General features: G+C 35.4%; 1 protein-coding gene across 1 annotated transcript in view; it reads left to right on the top strand.

Moving 5' to 3' along the window:
* LOC126973318 (F-box/WD repeat-containing protein 11) overlaps positions 1–12,641 on the top strand; it is a 45,762-nt gene extending 33,121 nt beyond the window's left edge. Inside the window, exon 12 of the mRNA XM_050820535.1 lies at positions 941–12,641. The gene's annotated coding sequence lies outside the window, so the exon portion shown is untranslated. The remainder of the gene's footprint in view (positions 1–940) is intronic.
* Positions 12,642–15,159: the final 2,518 nt, after the last annotated feature.

The following is a 15,159-nucleotide window of genomic DNA, read 5'->3' on the forward strand; positions in this document are numbered from 1 at the left end:
ACTCAAAATTCTAAGTATTTAATTTAATTTAATACACCTCTTATGCAAACCTTTACCTTTAATATTAATAAAATACTATTATTTATATGTGCTAAATATTGATAGGTTTTAAGTCAGTGCCAAGTGCCCTAAACAAAATAAACTTAATATTATAAACAGCTTACTTACTTTATTTATTTCGGTTGTCTGGCCTTGCGTGTCTGTCCGCTTGGGTTGTTTTGTTCTAGACGAAGCTATCCCGCTCAAAGTCACGCGTGGCGAGTGTAGGTACCTTTATTACATTTGGCTTGGCACCGACTTCAAAGCTATCAATATGTAGCATATACAAATAATAGTTTTATTTTAATATTAAAGGTAAAGGTTTGCATAAGAGGTGTATTAAATTAAATTTTTACTTATTTGATACTTTTCAGTTTTTGAAGTTGGTTTTTTCAAACGTCGTTTTAGTGTCAGTTAATAATAATATATAAACAACTTGAATGAAAACTCCAAGAAAAGCCGTACACAGGAAACAATTATGTCATCCAGGTAGACGAAAATTTTCATATAAATGTTCATAAAATGAAAAATACTGGGCCAAACTATGTAAAAATTTATGGGACCAAATGGCATCTATTTCGCATCAAACAAAAGAGAAATTCCGTAAATCGGATCATACATCTCAGAGTAATCGGTGTACATACATAATAAAAAATACCGATCGAATTGATTACCTCCTCCTTTTGGAAGTCGGTTAAAAAGTAATAAATTGTATAAATATAGATTATCCTATGTTGGATGCATCAACCTTTAGATCTTAAACTCATTGCCCGTGTAAGGATGCTTTGTGAATATGATGGTCGTGATTACTGTCATAATTCCGTCATATCCTCAAGTGCCTACTCTATGTGTTGATTCAATGAATGCTAATGTCCTATAATGACATTTATCTTTTTTCCAGGACGAGGCCTCGCGCCGGTTCTGGCATAAAATAATGTGGACCTAAACGAGTTTAGTGAGTGTTGCCGGAATCCGCAGCTAGTGACAGTGTTAAAATGTGGACGCGGCCAGTGTTACCAGTACGGTGCGATTAAATGCGGGTAGTTTTAAGTGTAACCAGACTGCAGAGTATTTCGATGAAAATCTGTGTATTTTGAATTTAAAACGGTATGTATGATCATGTATGTTATGTGTCCGATAGAAATACCAAAAGGTGAAGAGTGTAGTATGATTTTTAATAATAATGATATGATTGCATCTAATATTATAGTTCCTTTGTATGGAAACTGACGGTAAATAACAAAGTGTTATAATATGTATGTTCCTCGTCGTTTAGCTCACTCCGTAATACCACAGAATAGAGAGAGTAATAGTACAGAAGCTTTCCTATGTTACATTTTTAAAGAAATATATACTTTAGATGCCCGATAAGGGACTACGCGCACTTATTCAGCTCTTTTCAGCTTTTGTCCATAGAAAACAACAATTTTGTATGGAAACGTGTACGCGTCGATTCTGCTTTCCGCGTCCATTCTGCTTTCGCGGCAAACCAGCATAAAATGAGGATAAATGTGTTTTTATTATGCGAATGCTATAGAGAGCGTTCGGCGCTGTTCCGCCGCGTACAGCGCTGTTCGCCGTCGAATGCGGCGGAACAGTTTTTTACAGGGATGGTTCGCGACTCCTTGTCGACAAGTTGCGACCTGTATTGTTCCTGCATTGATTAAAGAGTGCAGACGTGATTTAAAGTCCCGTACGCGGCTGATAGAAGCAGAGCTGTATAAGTGTGACCAAAATCGTTCAGCGAAACGCGAATGGAGCTGTATAAGTGCGCGTAGTCTCTAATAGGTTTAATTTTAAAAAGTATGCGGTTCGAAGCTGCGTTGGATTTGTAGCACATTAATAAACGCACACTACGATCTACTAGTATTAACATATTGGCTACTAAATACGATTGACGTACGATAAACAATTAGACTACTAATCGCCTATTAAAAGATCGTCAAAAAACGTCCGAGCGCCGTTGTATATTCGTATACAATAACTTACAGTTAAAATTTAAACATTCATTCAAATTAACACCTCACGCTCACGTCGGGTTAGCTAAAATAAAAATGTAACTTCTACGTAATAATCTAATGTAAAAACAGTTACAATTACACGCGTTTTCAATCCTTTATTAGTGTTTTATTTAAATGTGTAAAACTCGCGTTAATCAAAGAAAATGATACATACAGAAATGTACGAACAACTATAGATTTCGTATACTATTAACGCAAGATATCGGGTCATCTATACATATAAATAAAATTGGAGTGTCTGTTTGTCATATTCAAATAACCGTTATTTACTACATGTATATTAATACTAATAATAATACACCAAAATAAAAAATTTTTACAATTTTCATCTGTCTCTATGTTTGTTCCGGCTAATCTCTGAAATGGCTGGACCGATTTTGACGGGACTTTTATTGGCAGGTAGCTTATGTAATCGGGAGTAACTTAGGCTACTATTTTAGATAAATAAAGTAATGCTGCAATGCCCAAGAAACGGTCTAACTCTAAAAATAATTTATATGGCAAAATAACGTTTGCCTGGTCAGCGGCATGATTTATAATTTTTAAAATAATGATGAGATTGCAGTGAATTAGTTGGAATTTTAACATTAACATCCTAGAAAATCTGAACTTATTGTTTTTATTCAAATTATAAAAAATAATTATTTATTTTTGACGACCTGTATAGCCGAGTGGTTAGCGATCCTACCTACTAAGCTAGAAGTCCCGGGTTCTCATCCCGGTAGGTGCAAGCATTTATATGATGAATATGGATGTTTGTTTCCGAGTCATGGATGTTTAAACGTATTTATGTATTTTTATATGTATTTATGTATATTTAAGTAAGTATATTGTATTAAACATATCGTTGTCTTGTAACCTATAACACAGGCTATATATGCTTAACTTGGGGCAAGATAATTTGTGTAAAAAGTGTGTCAATATTATCATTTTTCTGTATTTTCTTTTTTTTAAGTGATCTGGTGATTGATACATTTGTAACTGATCACTCTTGGTATTAAATATACAACTGTAATTTGCACCAAAGTCTTTGGGCGTGCCTCTCTGGATTCGCCTCAGAGCTCTTACCCAACTAATCCAACCATCCGAATGCCGAGCGATCCGTAAATCATATTTCATTTTTCTCTTACATATCGTAATCTAAATTTAAATAAAACTAGCATCTTTTTTTTATGAAAATAAGGGACAAGACGAGCAGGATGTTTAGCTGATGGTAATTGATACGCCATGCCCATTACAATGCAGTGCCGCTCAGGATTCTTGAAAAACCCAAAAATTCTGAATGGCACTACAACTGCGCTCGTCACCTTGATACATAAAATGTTAAGTCTCATTTGCCCAGTAATTACAACAGCAACGGCGCCCTTCAGACCGAAACACAGTAATGCTTACACATTACTGCTTCAGGGCAGAAATAGGCGCCGTTGTGTTTATATTATATGAATAAACTAGCTGATACGCCGCGACTTGGTCCGCGTACACACAGGACTGAGCCCGTAGTAGAGACATTTCAATTACATTTTTTAAAATAAAAAAACACAACATATTATGCTGTCGCGACACTTTTTATAAATTACTAGCTGACCCGACAGACGTTGTTCTGTTTTTAATAAAAAAATCTTACAGGTAGAATTTCTTAAAATCCGTTCTTAGCTGACCTCCACTCGGCGAAAGGAATATTCCTACCAAATTTCAAGTCTCTACGCCTTATGGTTCCAGAGATATCGTGATGAGTGACTGTATATGTGGAAATCTCTTATATGTATATAGATGATATGTTCTACAAAGTCGTAGTACATTATGTTATTCTATCATCAATACTTTTCGCAGAGCACGCGATGTAAAGAATATTATAGGTAATTTTTTTACACGTGTTACAATATTGGTGGTTTAGTAAGGATCTCTACTTTTTTTTGTAAATATTATATAGCCTATGTCACCCGGGAATAGTGTAGGTTCCCAACAGTGAAAGAATTTTTCAAATCGGTTCAGTAGTTTCAGAGCAAACAAACAATCAATCAAATCTTTCCCCTTTATAATATTAGTATAGACAATATGTTATGATTTTTAAAGTGATAACCCTCACTACTAGGATTAATACACAAATAAAATTTGAAAAACAAAATTTTACGAACGATGCGGGATTCGAACCCACGACTTGTTCAACTCTCAGGTTGTGGCTTCAAGCAAACAGAATTTTATAACGAGGCGGTACTCGAACGGTTAGCTCAGTTGGTTAGAGCACCGGCACGGAACGCCGGAGGTCGTGAATTTTCAAATTTTATTTGTATATTAGTATAGCTTAAGGACTTATTACGTTGTCCTTTCGTGTGATACCATGGTCAAATGCCAACACGCTTGGCCGTTTTAGTGTAAATTAGGAAAATAATTATTGTCTCTGTGCATTTTGTAAATACAGCTGTTATATATATATATATATAAATGCGTATCTTCTGTAGTTGTATTATAGTATAGTAAAATTGTACATTAATTAGTTTTAAAAATGCGTTTTTCTATGTAACTGCTCTCTTGTCTTATTAACATATGGCAACATTAGTAAAAGCTAAGGCTGAGATCTGAAGAGCTTACTTTGAATTTGCTCAGACCTTACGTAAAGCTTTGCTAAGTGTAAGCTTAGCATAGTCTTTGATTTCGTTTTTATTGTAATTTGAAATTATGCTGTGCTTAAGCCAAGATAGCCCAATGCAAAGTCAAGTTGGCGTTTAATCACACTCAGCTAAGTTTTACTTGAGTAAAGTCTGAGTGTTCTCAATAGATCTCAGCCTAACCTTGTTAAGGTCAAATGAATAGTTTAAATAGCAAAAAATGCAACTTTTGTATAATTGGCGGTGTTAAAACTTGATAAGGAGTAATTGTTTAAATAACTAATAGGCTAAATGCTTCTTTTTTATAATTTGATCGTAATTGCATCGCTATAATAATAAAAAATATATTTAACATAGTGAAAGTCACTCAAGAAACATGTTATAATAGCATATCGACGTAACGGTTAAAGGCCTAACATTTTGCCGCGCTCGGGACGCATGTACTATGACGTCATAGCTCATAACAACACACACAAGCGGAGAGATTTGGTTGAAATTTGACATACATCACCACCATGTTTTTGTTTCACTCAAGTTCGCAAATATTTGTGCATTTTAAAATAAAATGAAATGTAACATTGAAAACATTTTGTTAGAGTGATGATTGAACTTTTGTATGAATCAGCAGATTTGGTCTTCGTCATTCCAAAGCTAAACCCATTGTGAAAGTTGCTCAAATACGTAGAGAAATTACCTGCATGAATTACAGTATAATTCTTTCAGTGTGTGGTTGTCAATGCTATTTAGTCAAATTACGCATAGCCTGAACTATAGGTGCCAGACATTGACGTACTATAAACAACTAGGCTCCCAAATGCCTATTAATAGGTCGTCAAAAAAAAATCCGAGCGGCGTTGTATATACGTATACATTAACTTATACAGATAACATTAAAATATCCATTCTATTTAACACCTTATTTGGTGGCAGTAATGTTTAAAATCTATTGTATACGCTCATTAGAAGCTCGGACGCGAACACGTGGTAAGAATATTATGTCTTAGCAATTGAAATGTAACTATTTAGCAAAATAATCGAAAACATTAGTTACACAATTTTGTAAATTTAAAGGGCACTTACCTGAATTACAACACTCCATTCTTTTTAGGTTTGGATATGCTGTTAGTTGAACAGTTTTTCAGTAACACTTTGTCATTGCGTGGCGCTGTATTGCAAAGCGTTTTGAGCGTGATTGTGAGTCTACTTGTTAAGTAGTGTATTAAATACAAAAAGTACACTTAAATATATGTTAACATCTATGAGTTTGAAACAAGCATTCATGTTTATCATACAAATGTTTTTTAACCGGGATTCTAATTCGTGGCTCCTCGCTTAGGGTCTCGGCCTAGTCAGGGTCAGGTTATCAATACTACATACGCCTCAAAGATCACTTCTCCATATGGGTGATACCCGCGCCTCCATCCAATCAAATCCCTTTTATTATTTCTACGAATGACACTACTAAAGTTCCATACCGAAGACCCCATACTTGTGTTATTATTAGTTAAGATTCAGGATTTTAACTAATATTTTAAATTTAAAAAATAATACCAGTATAATAGTATAGCTAGTATTAATAGGTTTTATTTTATTTATAAAATAAAGAAAAATTTCAATAGTGAAAAAATTGTAAATATCATAGCCAATCATCGATCGTATAACCCAGTGGACTATACCTTTTTAAATCCCAATACAAACAGTTCATTCAACCAATCAAAGGTGAGGGAACGCTTGGTACTTAATGCTCATTGGTCAAGTAATAAATCTTAACATATCGTAAGTAATCGCTAGTAGCCACTGTGGATTTATATAACATCTGTTATCACTGTTTATTAGGTGTTACAATATCGATGTATTCGTTTGGAACACTGTCACAATATATGTAATAGAAGGGAAACATAGTTTAGTGGTCACATTTAAATTTTTATCAACACCCATGCTTTAAATCCTCTATTAAAGAATTTAAAACAGTTAGATTATTGCCAACATTAAAAAACCCAACGTCCTAATAACAATTACATCATCCAAACCAGTGTTGTAATGAATTTCAGTACAAATTACAACACTCGTTCGGGTGATGTAATGGTTACTAGGACTGGCTTTTTTAATGTTAGCAGTAAGCTGTTTTAGAATATTTTATAGAGGATTCATATTATGGGTGTAGATAAAGTCTTGTATGCAACTGTTGATAATTAGGTATTATAACACTCATGTGATACTATTAATCCGCGTTCGTGTTTTAATACCCCTTATTACACAACAGTTGCATAAATAACTAATACTACGTCTGGGCGGAGCGCTAGGGTTTGTACATATAAAAAGATTGACGACTCTGACCGTCACTCAATAGTTTTGTCTCCCCAAGATTGCTTAGCGGCCATGTAAATCGTCTGTATGTGTGCGTGTGTCGATTCGGGCGCTCTTGTATAAAGTTAAAGTGCTATATTACTGCATTGTGACACTGCTGTTCATAACAATTCACCTTTATTCACATCTATGTATGTAACGGGATCTATGAACGTAATTTTCAACAACTTCAAAACGTTGGATTGAATTGGAAATTCCAACACGTGTCGAGGACCTATGACAATACAATATTTTAATTACTTGGGCATTGTATCGTTACTAGAATAACCAATAAGTAATTATAAAACATTTAGACAAATACGATATAAGAAATCGAGATTTTTAATTATAAGTACGAATAAAAAGTTCAAGTGATTAAGGAGTTTTTAATACAAAAAATGTAAAAGTAGAAAGTAATTTTTTAATGTGAAGACTTCGATCTAAAGCGGTATAAAGTTCACTGGTTTTCTTTTTCAATTAAAAAAATCTCACTATTTCTTTTCTAGGTTACTTAATAAAACTCAGTTTTGAGTGAACAAGTTCAAATTCCAGTCTTGATCTCGATTAAGCACAAAGCAATTTCACCAATACCATTTGAGCGTGTTGACGTAAACTGAGCTTACATGTCATAAACAATAGAATGTATCAAATACGTGTCAAAACTGTCATCGATAAATATGAACAAAATCAAAATTGACAGCTGTTGACCAAAATTCGGCTGTCAGCATTTAAACGCGTCTAGGGTATAACTTCGTTTAGTTTGTATTGGAGAAATCCGAATTGAATCTGTTCAGTGTTTTAATACCTTTCGACTTCAATGGTGAAATCGGGGATAAAAGCCAACTACAAAATATTCGTTTAGAAAGTTTTAGGTTGCCTCTGGCACCCATTTTGGAACTAACTTTGCATACAAATATTTAGTAGTCGTAGTTGATACGTATTATCCGTGCAGTCTAAATATATAGACCAATTGATTGGACGACGAAATGTCTTCTTGTTCATGTAGATAAGTATTTTTCATGTATATAATACTGTTAGGGAATGTGTCTGTTTCACAGTAATAATATTATGTCGAGCATACCATTTATGTCACTATATGAAGTGTGCGCGGTCGTGGCTCATAAGGGCTATAATTTATACAGGCGTGAAAGAGAACGCGCTATCGGGAATACTACTCTCTCTTTGAAAGAATTTGATGAATTGTAATTAATATAAGCTTATCTACTCATTATGACAATCATATTGAAATATTATCTTCATAAATTATTTGATTCTTACTAAGTGATTCCTGTTCACGGCTTACGTTAAAAGTTCAAATAGGTCGCGGAGCACAAATAATTTCGGTCAACGACCTGATCATATCACATTCTCTGACGCGTTCCGTCCCATAATATACGTGCGCATTGCTGAGCTCTTGAGGCCATTGTACTGAAATTATATGCGCTTCGTGACTAAAATATTATCAATTGTAAATATTAATTTAGCGCAGTTTTGTATAAATTATGTATAGATTGGTTTCGTAAGCACAGCTAGAATGTTTTTTGTTTTAATGTTTGTACAGAGCCGTTTGCTCTATTGGATGCTTTTCATCACAATTTTTTTATTATTTATTGTAAGGTCTCTTAACAGTGGGCGTAGGGTGTTGCGATACGAACACAATCGATCAAATAGCACCAGTCAGCCTAATGAAATATCTCACAACATATTTAAGGCTATATAATACCGGGACACCATGGCAACCAATCGCCGCTACCAACAAAATAAGTATATAGAGAGTTACTCACCTGGTGTCCGTTTGGTTTTGTAAGTAATTTGGTGGCGTGACCAGCTCGCACGCGTGCACAGAATATTATTGGTCGCGCTACCACTAATTACTATAGAGCTGTATGGTGTCTCACTTACTCAGCCCCTCGTCCGGCCGCCAGTGACGCTCCTACCTCATTGGATGCAATACGTGTGTACTATTGTGTTTTGTTTTTTAATTGCATATTATGGATAATCTCGATACAGAAAGGTTTATGATCGAAATTCACAGTAAACAAACAATTTAGGATAATTCCTCATCAGATTATTCAGATAGAGATCTAAGAATGAAATGCTAAGGCGAAATAAGGATGAACCCACCACTGTTTCTTGTTTCTCTTACTCTTTCTTTTGCCCACTTACATACAGTAATAGTGCTATTTCTTCGAGGTAAATTTTGATGCAGTGTGGTGTGCTCTGGTGTCTGGTTTGGCAGATTATGGACACCACAATGGCGTGACTGGTTGCGCCACCATGGTGTCCCGGTGAAATGTACCTATTAAGGAGAGTAATCAGTAATGCATTCTCGTTCAATTAATTTAATAAAATTATGTACTTATTTTTTGAACAAATTTCCCATTAAATAAATGTGCATGTGATGCATCACCGCTGAGTGCGCGATTTACGCTAGTTCAGCGGAAGCGCCTACAGGTCCGTGAGTCAGCCTTCCCCTTCCTACTTCCGCGCCTCACGTGTAATGCGCAGTCAGCGTTTAACTTTCGGTTAAGTTTATTTAGTACTCAATTAACATTTAATATTTATTTTCTATGTAATTTATTTCATATTTGATCGCCTAATCATATCTCGTGGAGTAGTTTCTGCCTCACCAGTCATGCTTTATATCCGGCAGGAAAATGGCACAAATTTGTTGTTCTTGATTCTTTGACGATACCGTTTCTACAATGTGTTGATAGTATATTGCGAATAAATCACATTATTGAAGCCCGCCAATGATTTGTCAATTATCAAACTACCGTCAAAATTGGCATTTTTGTTATTTTTTTTAATCTGAACAATTGAGTATTATTATCAACTGCTTAGTACCCTATCTTTTAAAAATTTAAGTTGTGTAAAGAAATTGTACGATAAAGCACCCGAATGGCTATTCACGTGGCGTTTTTTAGCAGCGACGTGTCGCGCGCTTGTGATAATGATAGTAGATTGTGGTGATAAGAAGATGGTATTGTGTGAATGTGTTTGTTAAAGTTGTTAAATTATAGTGGTTTTGTAGTAACGTCGAAAAATTAATAATGTTTGCGATGTAAATACTAAAGTTATGCCATTTTTTTGTCGTTAGTCATTTTGATATCACAGAAAGGGACAAAACATTGGATACTTTAGGTTTATTAAGAGGGTGGATGGAGTTATTATGAATAACTCGGATAATCGTTACTCGACAAATTTTATCTTATTAATTTACATACAATGCAAACAAAATTTTAAAAGGTTAAGTTGATTTTTTTTACGTTTTAGGCCATTACAAAACTGCTAAAATGGGCGTGCCATGTAATTTTTGACCAACAACTTACTAAATCTTATAATATTTATATATTGGGCCGAAAGCCGACCGTTTTTTATATTACTTCATTCTCTAATCTGTCTCGTTGTTCAATTACTATTCGATTATGTTCTCATTCGCGTCAATATTCAAACTTTTTATGATTTATTCTTTAACTTTAGCTTGACGGCCAACCATAGAACAATGAGTTCTTATATGCGGATAAGAACTCCTTGTTACAATACACTGCCCACTCCGAACTTGACCTAATTTCCTGTATCATCTATATGGGGCAGATGTTAACAGCTCCACTTACATTCAAGAATGTTAAGACAATAAAGAGCTCCACGTTTGACTTCCCTTCAGATCTGCCCCAGTCTTCGCTTCTGCAAAGACCGCTCATAGCCAGTTGTGCTTAGGGCGTGCACCAATGTAGGGCTTGCTTTGGTGTTTTTTTAATGTAAATAATGGACGAGACGAGCATGACGTTCAGCTGGTGTTAATTGATACGCCCTGCCCCCGTTCCTCAGGATTCTTCAAAAACACAAAAATTCTCAGCGGCACTACAATTGCGCTCGTCACCTTGCGACATAAGATATTAAGTCTAATTGTCCCAGTAATTTCACTAGCTACGGCGCCCTTAAACTGAAACTGATAAAATAACTGACTGAAACAAATACTACTTACCCATAATACCCATAATCTAGTCGGCATCCTGTGCAAAGGATCCTCCCACTGGTAAAGGCCCTTAGTCGCCTCTTACGACGCCCTTGGGCCTGGGACTTCCCTATTGTTTTTATGCTCCACTTGTGGAAGCACATGCAGGGGAAATGTCTATGATTAGTGTGCGGAGTGAGAGGTCAATCCACTTCCATTTCAGCGTTTGGTCTACTGTTCGAACGGCGTCTCATTGCAGAGTTCCCACAGATCATCTATATAGATGATCCCCGTCTGAGATTCAACTCTGAATGGCTTCTAATAATATATTATAATAATATAGATTACTTAATAATAAAAAAATACAGCCAATTCTCGAACCCCCAAAGAAAACCCAGATATGGCTCACAAAAACTGATCTGGCAACGAGCTGTCATTGAGACAAAGACCGTTGGAAAGATTGGACGCGAAATTTTAACACGTTCACTGAATCAATATATATTCATACAAGAGCCCGTGTTCTTACGACAAGTGCGAATAATCTAAAGATATTTTTACCCTCTCCAAAAATGTCTAATCCGCAGCCATCACGATCTGTTATAACCTAGTTGTTAAACGCAGCATCGACGCCATTTTGAAATTAAATGTTTGTTTAAATGGAAATTGTGGCATAAGTACGTTCCTATTTGTAATTTACTAGAAGTTAGCTTATTAAGCGCGCCACGTGCGCAGCGTTTTTTTATCCGCTGCGAATAATACGCCACGTGAGTAATAATCCACATCTCATTGAAGCTGTGTATATAGGCCTTAATTCTGTTATATTGCGAGCGATTGTTTTTGTAATGATTAAGATAAATTTTATTGTAATAATTTTTAATAAGGTACGGTTTTGGTGTGCGACTAAGACTTGCGACCGTTGTCGCACGTTTGATCTTTCATGCTCTCTATACAGTGCGCTCATTTGGACGTTGGATTTTATAATTGGAATGAATACGGTCATGCAGGAAATTGTTCAAAACGTACCATCATTAACCGTCGTTGCATAGAAAATTTAATGTGAAGATGATTTTCGATGCTCAACAAACAAGCTCATACTACTGTTAAAGCTAACCAAACCTTCACTTTTTGGAATTAAAACTGATGAATTGCTGAAGATAATTAATAATGATGATAAACAAACAATTAATTAATATTTTTTGTGCACACTGAACAATTTATGTTTGGGTTTTGATGAGGCTGAGCTGTCACGCTCGTTACGATAGACTAAGGGACCGCGATCCAGTCAGATCAAATTTTACCATTACATAAATATCTTGTAAATTTTCTTACTATATGAATATATAAAAAAAAAAAACAATTGTATTATATGCTATGTTTATCGCCTTAAGTTTTTTTTATCGTGTGGTCTTAAGTACAAAATGTTAATTTAAATATGCAACTGTTTGTCATATTATATTAAAATATCGTCTAAAGTTATTAGGTGAACTATTGATTTAATAAAAGGTGCGATTTTAAATGTTTTGTCGCGTAACTCTGTCGCAAGTGTTAGTCGCACGCGAGAACTCGGCTTAAGTATCATGTATAGACGATACGGTTAAATTATAGACTGCTTTTTTATTTGTAATGAAATCTGATTGTAAATAAGTATAAATAAATATTGTGTCTATTATATTTTGTTTGTTTTATTTGGGTACCCTTCATTTTTGCGATGGTTAAACTGACAAAGATCAGGTTTATTAAGTAGATTATACAGTATGGATCATGCCTTTATGATATATATGTAGGTACATACTTGTTAGCACATTTGCTGACGTTATACAAAAAAATTTACAAAATCCATGCATTTATGTTGTCAAAAAATAAACTTCATTTTGAGCAAATTCGAACGTACTGTAGAATTGGGTCACTAGGTCAGTGATACAATGAAGTTGAAAATTTGATCAAAACACGGCATTGCCAGTTTTCCGCGTAAATGTTGAATAGCACCTCCATCAATGAAAAGCCGCAATAGTATGCTAGCACGTGTATTTTATAGCCTAAACACACGGTCGGATTTAATACCGAGTACGACGACGGACCAATTGGTGCGAAGCGCTCACTCACGCCTACCGTCCTATGGTCCGGCTGTACCAAATCCGTCCATGTGCTTAGGTTATTAATACACGTGCCGGCATAATGTAGCGGTGAGGCTAGCTTTGGTGGCGGCGTTTTTCAAAACGCGGCAACGGTCAAACTTCGGGCGGTGCACGGTGTAGTGTTAAGACATCTTCTATCGATACTTAGCTTCCTTTAAAGGTAGTTGTTATCGATAAACAAAAAACCGGTTTAATTTGAAATTGTTCTGTAATGATTATTGTAAAAACTACACTATAATTAAAATCGATCTGTTCCCTATGGACTCGAAACGGGTGGGACGATTTCAATGACATTTTTGACATCTTCTGGTTGACCCAGCGAGTAAACATTTGCAAACAGCGAGTTTGATCGGAGCAACAGGAACTGGTTTTTTTTTTCACAAACTTGCATACTAGCGAGGATGTATATGAAAATTGTATACTTTCTACAGCATCTATCAAGGGAGAAGTACGAGAGAGCTTTTTGTCCTGATCCCTGGCGTCGGGTTTTAACAACACATCATACGCCACTAACTTATTATTCTCGCAAGCTGAAATTCGTTTGCGGTTCTAAAAGTATTTTCTTCCACGTACCAAAGTTAAGTATAAATGAATATTGTGTCTATTTAAGGGAAGTGTAACCGAGAATACTTACTGGAAGTATTTCTGCGTTGGATAGCTAGGTTTCACTGACAGAAACAGCTGCTAGCGCTTGGGTTTCCCTATTGGCATATTGAGTCGCGAATATAGTTCTTTGTACATTCTACTTTGAACCCCACGGGCCAAGTATTTCTACACCAAACGGCACAAAGGTGTAAAACTCACTGAGACCGACATATTTGCGACCTCATGCCCGAGCCAAGAATTATTCCATCAGGACGCTTGCCATTACGGCAGGCCATTTGGCTCTAAAATGGCTGGTATTGTATTGTGTCTGTTATATTCCTTCTGCGGGGTTTCCAGGATGATATGTCAAAGATGTGATACTGCCAATTACAATATAGTGCTCATCAGGATTCTTGATTAAACCCAAAATACTGAGCGGCATTGTAATTGGGTATTTCATACTCGAATCAAAACTAGATTTAATGACAAAAAAAATTATAAAAAACTAATTGAATCGATCAAATAACAAAAATGTTTAGGTTTTAATATTTGAATTGGCAGAGATTGCTATAATAAAATGTGACGTCAAACCATAGTTTTGCTAAGCTCTATACAATTCTCATTTTGCGAGATCGGGACAGGAATCCTTACCTACACAAAAGTTTAAATGCCTGTTACTTTGTATATTATAATATGATTTTAATTTTATTTCCGGTGTGCATAATTATTTTTACCTTACGTTTATAATAAAAATATGTGTGCGTAAAACGAAATAACATACGACTGAGACGTATTTCATGCACTGGCTATGAGAGGGAAAAAGAAAATGTACGCGCGCACTGCTCTCTCTTGCTCTTATAGTGTGATACAGACCTATATATTATTATACTCTTTGATACTGTCTGTATATGTATAGGCCTGCAACTCAGATTGCCTGCAATGTGTCTTAGATAAACAAAAGATAACTGGCTTTAAAAGAGAAAGAGGCAAATGTGTCCTCGCACCTACAGTAATATACAAAATGTAACTCTCTATCTCTCTTTTTATAAATACGGCTTCACTCACGTTTTATCGGTGTGGGTAACGACAAGTTTCGGAACGGAACCGAATGAAGGACCGATTTGAATGAAACATTCTGTGTGTCTTCAGGTGGGTTCGAGAATGGTTAAGATTCACAATTGAACTACCTCCTAAACGGCGGACCGATTTTGATTTTTTTTTTGTGTGTTCCAGTGAACTTGAGATTGGTGTGTGTCTTCAGGTGGATTAAAGAATGGTTTGGATTCACAATTGAACTACTTTGATGATTTTTTTGTTTGTTCCAGTGAGTTTAAGATTGGTTTAGATTCTCAATTCCGTCCATATTATATAATTCTCCTGATCATGTGTATGTTAATGAACTCCTAACGGCAGGACCGATTTTTCAAATTTAAGACGTGTGCACGACGTCTGTCCGGTCCACTAGTACT

This window comes from Leptidea sinapis, chromosome 29 (genome assembly GCF_905404315.1).
Source record: "Leptidea sinapis chromosome 29, ilLepSina1.1, whole genome shotgun sequence".
Classification (NCBI taxonomy): domain Eukaryota; kingdom Metazoa; phylum Arthropoda; class Insecta; order Lepidoptera; family Pieridae; genus Leptidea; species Leptidea sinapis.